Source organism: Corvus kubaryi, unplaced genomic scaffold (genome assembly GCF_017639235.1).
Source record: "Corvus kubaryi isolate FWS band 111438036 unplaced genomic scaffold, C.kubaryi_AGA036_p1.0 66, whole genome shotgun sequence".
Taxonomy (NCBI): Eukaryota; Metazoa; Chordata; class Aves; order Passeriformes; family Corvidae; genus Corvus; species Corvus kubaryi.
Window position 1 is genome coordinate 24,632,585 of NW_024582054.1, and position 9,324 is coordinate 24,641,908.

Below are 9,324 nucleotides of genomic sequence, written 5' to 3' on the forward strand. Positions count from 1 at the left end.
TTCTCAATGCATTCTTCCTGTTTAGTAAGGTATCTTTATTTAAACATGATATAGAAGAGACAGCCTTTTACTTAATAAGACACATTTGTGATTTCTGAATTAGAGATGCATTTGAAAACATTCAGCAATAAAATCTAGATTTTGGGGTACATAATTTCATGTGTGACCATGACCCTGGGGACATAATGACAGTGCATACCTAGAGAGTGGAACTCCAGCTTTGCAGCAGGGAAGGATACACCACATGCTCTCACCTACAAGCTGCCTTGGTCCTGCCTCCCAGTACACATCTCCTGTTTCTGGGTACTCAGCTGGTGGAATGTTGTTCACTGCTCAGAGTTATGCTCATGGCAAGAGCTCCTGACAATTTCTGTGTTAGTAACTTGTCCTCAGGCAAGACCTTTGAAGGCCATGGTTTCAGGGTCATTTTAATCAGGTGTTACCTGTCACTGTCACTGAAGGCAGAGGTCTTGATCCCAGCTGGTTACTTTGATCCCATGCAGTAGCAAAAGAGTTATTGTGGCCATAAGCAGAACCCAGCTGGGACACAACAACTAATGCAGACAAAAACCCTGTTTCCTCAGTTTCCTCATCTGATCTAGCTGTGGAGCTGCATGAGTGCTTGTACTGAGTTTATACAGAGAAAGGAGCTATGTAGAAAAATAAATGGCCAGAGAAGCACCAGAACAACTTCTTTTAATAGTGATGTTAATCTCCCTCTTCTTGAAGTGTGTGAAGCTAAAGCATAATACCCTTACCCTTTCTAAGGTTAATCTAGTCATAAGAGTCCATAACATACAAGTGACAGGTTTTCATTGTGTCTGGGTGCTTGGTTATCCACAATGCCTTCTGTTTGTTGATTTTTTTTAATTGCTTTTGCAAATGGGGTGCTTTCAAGTTTTCTGCTTTTGGAACTGTAAGTGATTTGTCATTGCTTGCAGCAGAGAAAACAGGAGTTGCAAATTGGCTTGGCTCATTCTGTTTTCATCCTTCTCTCGTGGTGCTACTCTTGGGATATAGTAAAGCATTTGTGATCCCTTTCTTCATTTTAAACTGTTATCCTTTAGAAGAAATAGATGAGGAATACTGCAAGTTCATCCCTAGGGTTACTGATCAAAGGGGATTTTCAACAATCCCATCCCATCTGTGCCTCTGCTGCTCCTCTGTTTCTGACTTTTGCTGTTAAATGTGTCTTTGTTCCTCTTTGCAAACCTGAGAAACGTATTTAGCTGAATTGGCAAACGGTGGGTAATGTCTTAAGCTAAACATCCGTTTGATGACTGTTAAAGTGATTCTCCTTTCTTTATCCAGGAAACTACACAATTTTGCCATTGTTATAGTTAATCTTCAGCTGTCCTCTCTTCCATCCTTGTTCCTTTGTTCTTGCATTTATTTGTTTTCTCAGGAGTGTCTTCTTTTTCACATTAAAAGAAAAAGAGAACAAAATAAAATAAAGAGTTATGCCCTAACTTTGCATATTTTATTCTCTCCAAAACACCTGAATTCTGTACCTGATACTCTGTCTGCAGCAGCTCTCTTTTCCTGCCCTACCAAGGAGCGTCAGGCTGCTCTAAAGTCCATGGCTGAAGACACACCTGGGCTTCTGCTTCTGTCCCTTCCCTCCCCTCGTCCTGGCTGCAGCAAGTGCAGTGTTGCTCACTGAAGTGACTCATCTCTTCATGTCTTTTGTGTATCACTGTTGTCTACCAAGCACTCAGATACTCCCCTTCAACTTCCTTTGGTTTCAGTTCCCATTTCTTAACTTTTCTTCCCTTCATTTCTAGCATTACTTTTCAGCTTCCAGGACTGCATCCATTACTGGCGCATGTTGCTGCTGTTACCTGCTCATAAAGCCAGTGGCCCTGACTACCTCTCTGATAGCTTTGGGGCTGTGTTCCTGGTTTCTTATTGTATCTCTGTTCACACTTCTGTGACTTGCACTTAGGGATATCAGTGAGTGCATCTGCTTTTAGCCCTTTGTCCCTGCCCTCCCACCTCCTTGTGTGGGGACACTGAGGGGACCAGCACCGTCTCATTGCTTTTCAATTGTCTCTGTTTGTCTGTGGGCAGCCTGTAATTTGTATCATGTACTTAGATTTTGAAATATTTTTAGGGAAGGGATTTTTTTCTCTGTTTCGTGGTATTTAGCAATGGGATTTTAGGATCCTGTACTCACTCCAACAGTATGACTGTCATATTTGTCCAAAATTATGAGCATGTGTTCAGGTAATGCTTCTCTGTTAGGGTATTCAAAGTGATTAGCTACTAAAATTGATAATATCTATTCTCTTAAGTCTTAAATTATTCAGAAAACAATACAAATGCTTTCAAAATACTTCTTTCTCCCTCTTTTATACACTTATAAAATAAACATAGACTCAATCTGGTTTTTAGGATCATTGCCCATTTCCAAGTAGAGACTTTAATTATTTTGTTTGCCTCTCCTGCATGTCTTCATATATTTATTTTACTCAGAAAGGATGTATATTTGTATGATATCAAAACTATAGCCTTTTTCAACTTAATCCTATATGTACTATTTTAATTATTTCCTGAAAGATGGTTATTACATAAATATTTCTGATAGTGCTCAGTTTTGACAGGTTATTGAAACCTGAGAAGTATTAACAATTTCCAACAGACGAGCTCTACAAAGACCAGTCACAATATAAAAAAAAAGTTAAAAAAAAAAGGCCAAGAAAGGAGATAAATGTAAAAGAAAATAGCTTTTGCAATGCTGGTGAATTAAAAAACCCTACCATTTCAAATTATTTTTAAAAATTCCATGTGGAGCAAATCAATTTTGTTAAAATGGATTTTTTACTATTGTAATTAATATGGGATTAGTTAATTCAAGGTCATATTTCCTACGTGAAATGTTTGGATGACTTTTATTCTTCAGAAGATTTAATATTAGAGGATATTCTTTTCCTTCAGAAGTATTCATGTGACAAGAGCTTGCAAGGGCAAACAGCCCTATTTTTGCAAGGGTTTGCATTTTTAATTTCTTCTGGTTCTGTTCAGGGAAGCAGGCAGTCTTTTTGCTCTGTTTTCTACTGGAAATAGGGCTGTTGACAGATCACTCAATTGCATCCTCAAAAAAATCCTGCAGATGGCAGGGAAAATGTCACTTTAATTACTAAGAAAGAACAGTCTTATGCGAAGGCTAAACTGAAATCTTTTTCTCCCATTGCTGGCCAGGATTCACAGCTGTGCCGGGGCAGTCTGATCAGTGCCATGCAGCTCCAACTGCAGCAGCCTGCCCTGCAGAAGAGATGCCCCAAGCCAGGGCACCTCCTCATCCAGAAGGTGGGAGATGAGGAGTGGGCTCCTGGGGGAAGGACAGAATCGCTCCCAGACGTCTGATCCCAAATGGAGGCTGCTGGATGAGTGAGGATATGAGCGGTTCACGCTCTTGCTGGGAGAGGTTTATGTTTCTCCTTAGTCATGAACTTCTGCAGCAATTTCATTTTTCTTAATGGAACTACTTTGCCCCCTGAATTCATTAAATAATTGCAGAAGACTAAGTGCTAATTTGCATGGAGGTATCAATGGCAGTGCAGCCAAAGCTGCCATCTAGCTCTGAGTCCGACAGACCTTATTTGAGTCAGCAGTGATAATGATGAGCTAAGCTTCAAAAGCCACTTCAGAGACCTTTGTCAATCAGGATGGTTCACAGCACTGTGGATCCCCCCATTTTCTGCCAAATGTGGAAGTATAAGAAGGGGCCTCCTTTCAGCAGAGCCTATCAGTGTCACCTGGCACTGTAGGTGTTTCTTTGGACCTTACATTTTGTCTGCGTTGTTAGGAAAGCTCGATATCTTGGACTCAAGTGGTTCCTCCCCATCAGCTTCACAGTCCCAATTTAGCACAGGTTTGGTTTTACCATCTTTTTGCTGACTACAGACTACACTAAACGAGTTTAGACATTTCCATTTGTTTGTAGTGGACATACTTGTTCTTAAAGGCTGCCTCTTTGGGTCTAGTCTGAGGTGCTGAGCTCAGAACCGTAGGAATGGTGACCTGCTTTCTGGGTCTCCATGCAACTGAGTGGGTTTTTAGCATGAGCTTCTAAGAGATGAACATTTTTTAAATCTGCCCTTTGGAATTACCTAGAATAAGCATGTAGCCAGAGGGAAGCAGATTCATCTGCTCTGTGGATTCTGTCAGTGCTACACGAGCTGCAGTTGCTCCAAATTCCAGGTTGTAGGATAAAGAAATCTCCTTCAGGCTGTTCAGTCATTATGGTTAGAAAGAAAGAATTAAAAAGCCTGGGTGAGTTCTGTAGCCACGTTAGATTATTGTAATTTGCTGTTGCCTTGCTTCGCCCTTGCACTGCAGAGATGTGCTGAAGGGGGAACAGTCTGCATGAGCCTGAAGAGAACTCCTATCTACAAAATCAATTGCCTGGCTGTTCTTTCTGGATTCAGTTTCTCATTAAGATAAATGTCAACATTTCAGGGTTCCCTCCTGCCTGCCCCGCTTCTCCTTTTCATCAGCTTTCATTGACATTATAATATCAAATTTATGACATCAGTGTATAACCGCAGGGAAAGTTATTACGCCAGAGGTTCAAGTGTTTTGGCCTCTTTACAGCACCTAAAAAGAGCAGAAGCTGAGCTCTGTCTGAAAGTCTCTGTGTACAGCTTGAACAGTTGGAGAGCGAGCTGACAGGAGGCTCAGCCCAAGTGAAAAGCCCTGTGGCACTTCCCATACTGCCGTATGTAGAGCTCCTGCTCAGCAGAAAATCTGGCCACGCGCGGTGCAGCAGCCTGGAGAGCCCTGGCTGCCTCTGACTTCGGGAGCACAGCATCACCTTTGTGCCAACATCCTTCCGACTAGTTTTGGGTGAGAGGGAAAACCACCTTTGGCCTTGAAGAGGTCTCCAGGGTCTGCCTGCAAGGCAGAGCTCCTCTCTGCTGCCTGGAAATCTGCAGCTTCCTGCTTCAGCCTTCTTAGTGATTGTAAACCCTGCTCTCAGAAGGCATAACAGGAAAAATAAAAGTGCCAGTGAGCTCCACCCTTTCCAAGAGGAGGCACTGACTATCTCCCTGAGAGCAAAGTTGGACTCCCATTTTCACTGGAGGAAGTGTAATAGAATAGAATTAAGGTACATCAACAGTCTATTTTTCCTACTTATTCTCTGTCCTTTCCTGTATTACTTCTTTCCCTTCTTCATGATTTCATCTTTTTTTTTTCCTTTTCATGTAATTTCCTTTCCTCTCCTTTTCTTGTTAAAATAAAAATCCCAAACTTACGTAATTCCTTCATTTTTCTGTAGTCTCCATTTTCCTGTCCCCTTTAGCTCCTGCCATACACTTCTGCTACTTGATTCTTTGTTCCACTCTCTTCTCATCCTTTCCTCCTCACCTGAGAACTGGGTGAAGTGTTGCTAAGGGAATCCAGGTGCAGGCAGTGGGTAATGTGCAGTCCCTCACCTCCAGTGCCTCACCACCGCTCCTTCGGGCTGTCACAACAAACCTGAGATGGAGCCTTTGCCAAATGGTGCCAAAGATCGCAGGGATGTGGTGGTGGGTGAAAACCAAACATCTGGGACTGACCCCCTCTGAATTTTGGGAATCTTTGAATCTCGCTTGGCGCCTGAATTTGGTAATCATGTTCTTTCTGCCCCAGCGAGGTCTCTGTGAAATTGTACAACTTCATCTTTGGCAAAAGTCATGTTGCTGTCTGAGGAACAACTCTTTTTAGAAAGAAAAGCATATATGTATTACTGGATGTGATATAATGAATTGATATAATGAATTCCTCTCAAGGGTGACTTTCACAAGGCTAAATCCTCCATGCTTAGGAAAAGCCTTCCAAAAATAAGTGTGTAAAACAAACTGTTGTGGACATCTGTTTTCCTTGAAAAGAGGTAGTTTTGTGGAGAAGTTCACAGGAAAGCACCAGAGTTTCAAGAGAAAGCTCTGAGCTGGACAAATTCAGTGGGGAAAAAATGACCACAAGACTCTTGCTGCACAAGCCTGGACATAGCATGGACTGTCTGAGAAAAACATCTGGATGACCTTGAGCTCCTGATAGGAGGATGTTTGCAGAGGATGTTGCCCCAGGCTGTGTGACTGTTTAAGAAGGGCATCCTCCTCCTTCTCCTAACATGCAATCTTTGAAGTGACAAACAGAGCAGCTCCCAGGGCAGTTTTTGCAACAGACCCAGAGGCACGGCAGCAGATCCATCAGGGTTTGCCATGAGGGAGGCCTCAGCTGGGAAAGATGCAGCCCTAGGGACAGCACTTCTCTTGTGCAGGTCTTTGCTGGGCTGTGCAGGATAATTTGCAGTTAGGGAGGGGTGAAATAAGGAGTGGGAAGACCAATAAGGACAGCAGGATGGAGGCCACCCTGGTGGGTCAGGATTTCCCCTTGGGCAAAGAGCAGGTGAATCGACAAGACTACAGTCAAAGATTATATATTTTTTGATACAAATTATCAGCTTTAAGTCTCTTAGAAGACATACAGTTCTGATTGCAATATAATGTCAGATTTGTCCCAGCGAAACAATTATTACATGGTCCAGTCATGTCTTTCTGTGAACACAGTGATCTGGTGGTCAACCAACAAATGTTGATAAGGAAGCCTTGTGGATTCTGATACAAGAAAGATTTTTAACTGTTCTGGTTTTTGTACCTTTAGTGGCCAGCAAGATTGGCATCTGTCTTTTCTGTCTTGCTTCTTTCTGTAAAAATAAATAAAACAGCAAATATAATTGTCTAGTAACCTCACTGCATTTCTGCATCACTTCTCAACCACCTCATGGGCAATTAAGCCTCCCAACCCTTTGCAAGGGTAGACATTGCACAAGTTTATAACCAGCTTGCCCAGGGACAGAGAGTACCTGTGCTCAGGAGGCAGTGCAGGTACAAAGCAGTCAGTGGCAGAAGCCACCCCTGCCCTTGCCAGGTGGTTTGCAGTCCCTCGTGGGCAGCTGCCAGGGCTGGATGTGTCAGTACTGGGGCATGTGGTGGCTGTGGGTTCAGCTCTTTGTGCCCCTTTATGCTGTGCAGCCGACATGAACAGATAAAAGTCTTTGCAGAAGACATTTTTGCTTATTCTCATTTTATATCTCAACCATAGTGTGATTTACATAAATTTGCCTGTTTGATTTGTGCCTGTATAAACATATCTTAAGGAAATTATTTTTTGAAAAAACAGATTATCAGTGAACTCACAGATTTTCTATTTTAATCAAGTTTTAAATTCTAGTGTTACGATGAAATTCTCTAGTTTATAACAAGCATCCTCCCTGCCTTATGCTGTCTCCTATATGTCCAATGTGCTGGTCAGTGACCCACACTCTAAAGGATTAGTCAGATGATAGTAATAAGAAAACAGGATTTATTTTTGCTCATTATTTCTTCATATGCTTACTACCTTCAGCAACCTTATCACAAATGATGTGGATGAGTTTCTCCAAGCCACTGTCACTTGGGGGAGACTGCACATTAGATCTGTGGCCTGCCACAGCTGTTGCTTTACACAAACAACATATATTGTGCCTCCTAGGAGATTTAGGATAATTGCTTATAAGAAAGGTCTGTCATTTTGGGTTCAAACAAACAAGGACTCCTCTTAGATATAAGGGAAGCAGCTTCTTTAGGAGACTCTCTGTCTGAATGAGCTTAGATTCATTGGTGGGGTCACTTGGGAAGAGCAGACCTGCTATGGGATATGGAAAGCATGAGCTGGGATTTGTGCTTGTGAGGGACAGAAGTGGTGGGGGTTCCCTCCCCCTGGCCCTTCAGTAACTCTAATTATTTTTTTAACATATTAATGAAAACAGCAGTTATCAGATATGTATTAGCTATCAAGAAATAAGCATGACCTTGAATAAAAAGCATATACATTATTACTACCATAGGTTTTGTTGCTGTTGTATTACTGTTGTTGCTATTGTGGTATATTTTATTTGGTATGGAGCTGCAGTGGACAGCAGCAAAGCTTGACATGTCAGTGGTGAAATAGCTCTGTAGGGCATCAAATCTATGGGCTTGATTTTTGCAACATTTATTCTGGTGGCGTAGGTTACTACTACAGTGACAATAAGTGTTGTATTGGCATGAGTATATAAATTTTCAGAGAAATGGAAATAAAAATTGGAAGTATTTCTATTGAAAATGGCCCCCACTGCTTTGCTCTGCATCTCCTGCACATTCTGTGCCACTCCTGGTCCCCTCCCGTGCAGTTCCACAGTCTGCTCTGCACCATGGGCACATTCCCCTGGGGCCTCGCACAGCCTTGCATCGGAGTCACTGCCCAGAGCTCACCCTCCCACCCACACTGCGCCCAGCCCACCCTCCCAGCCACACTGCCTGCACCTTCCCAAAACTGACCCTGCACACAGAGAGGGGGCTACAGCTCCCTTGCCCTTTCTGGCACGTGATGGAGGTCTCAGGGAGTGATGTGGGCAGTGTTAACTGGGACACAGACACAGAGAGAGGGCCAGAAGCCTTTACTGTTCCTGACACCATGTGCACACACATGCCAGCTGCCTGGAAACCAACTGCTTGCTGTGGGATTACATGGTTGGTTGGGGGTTTTTGTGTCTAAACTGGGTGATGCAGAATTGGGAGAGATCAGTGGGAGATGACCCACAGAGAATCAGTGTGAGGAACCTTTACTCTTGAGAAATGGCAAACAAGTTATGGTGACCTATGTATGGAACACCTGAGAAACAACTGCATAATTCTGTCCTGTATCATGGCAGATCCTTGAGGATATTCAAGTGATACGAAGTTCAACATAATCTTTTTTCTACTGGGTGGTGCACGGGAAGAGGTAAAGAGACATGGAGAAGGGTAAGGGAAGTTCCAAGCTCCGGATCATCACCCTGTGGTTTGGGTTGCACAAGGGAGTTGGCAGGAGGTGACTGGAAGAAGAAGGGCAGAGGGTTAGGGACGGGCTGGGACGTGGAGTGGGGAGGAGAGTTGGATGGGAGAAACACAGGACTGGGAGGCAGCCCAGGGTTCCCAGGGTGGGTGGTGGGAAGGTAGGTGTGGAGAAAGGACCAGGCTGAAAGCAGGGCAGGAGGGCTCGCAGGGACATTCACTGAGACAAGTGGGAAGGGTGACGGAGCGGGAACCACAGCTGCCCTTCGATATTAGCTGGAAATGCCATTTCTGCTCCTGCTTCCATCCACAAAAGCAGCGGTTCTGAACGCAGGTGTACAGGACCCCCACGGCACTGTGCAGAGAAGAAGTCTGCAACCTCGGCACTGCCCCGCTCCACCAGGGAACGGCTCGGGGAGCCCGGCGGAGCCCGGAGCCGCCGGTCGGTGCCGCACACGGTGCGCGGCCGCTCCGCGCCCCACCT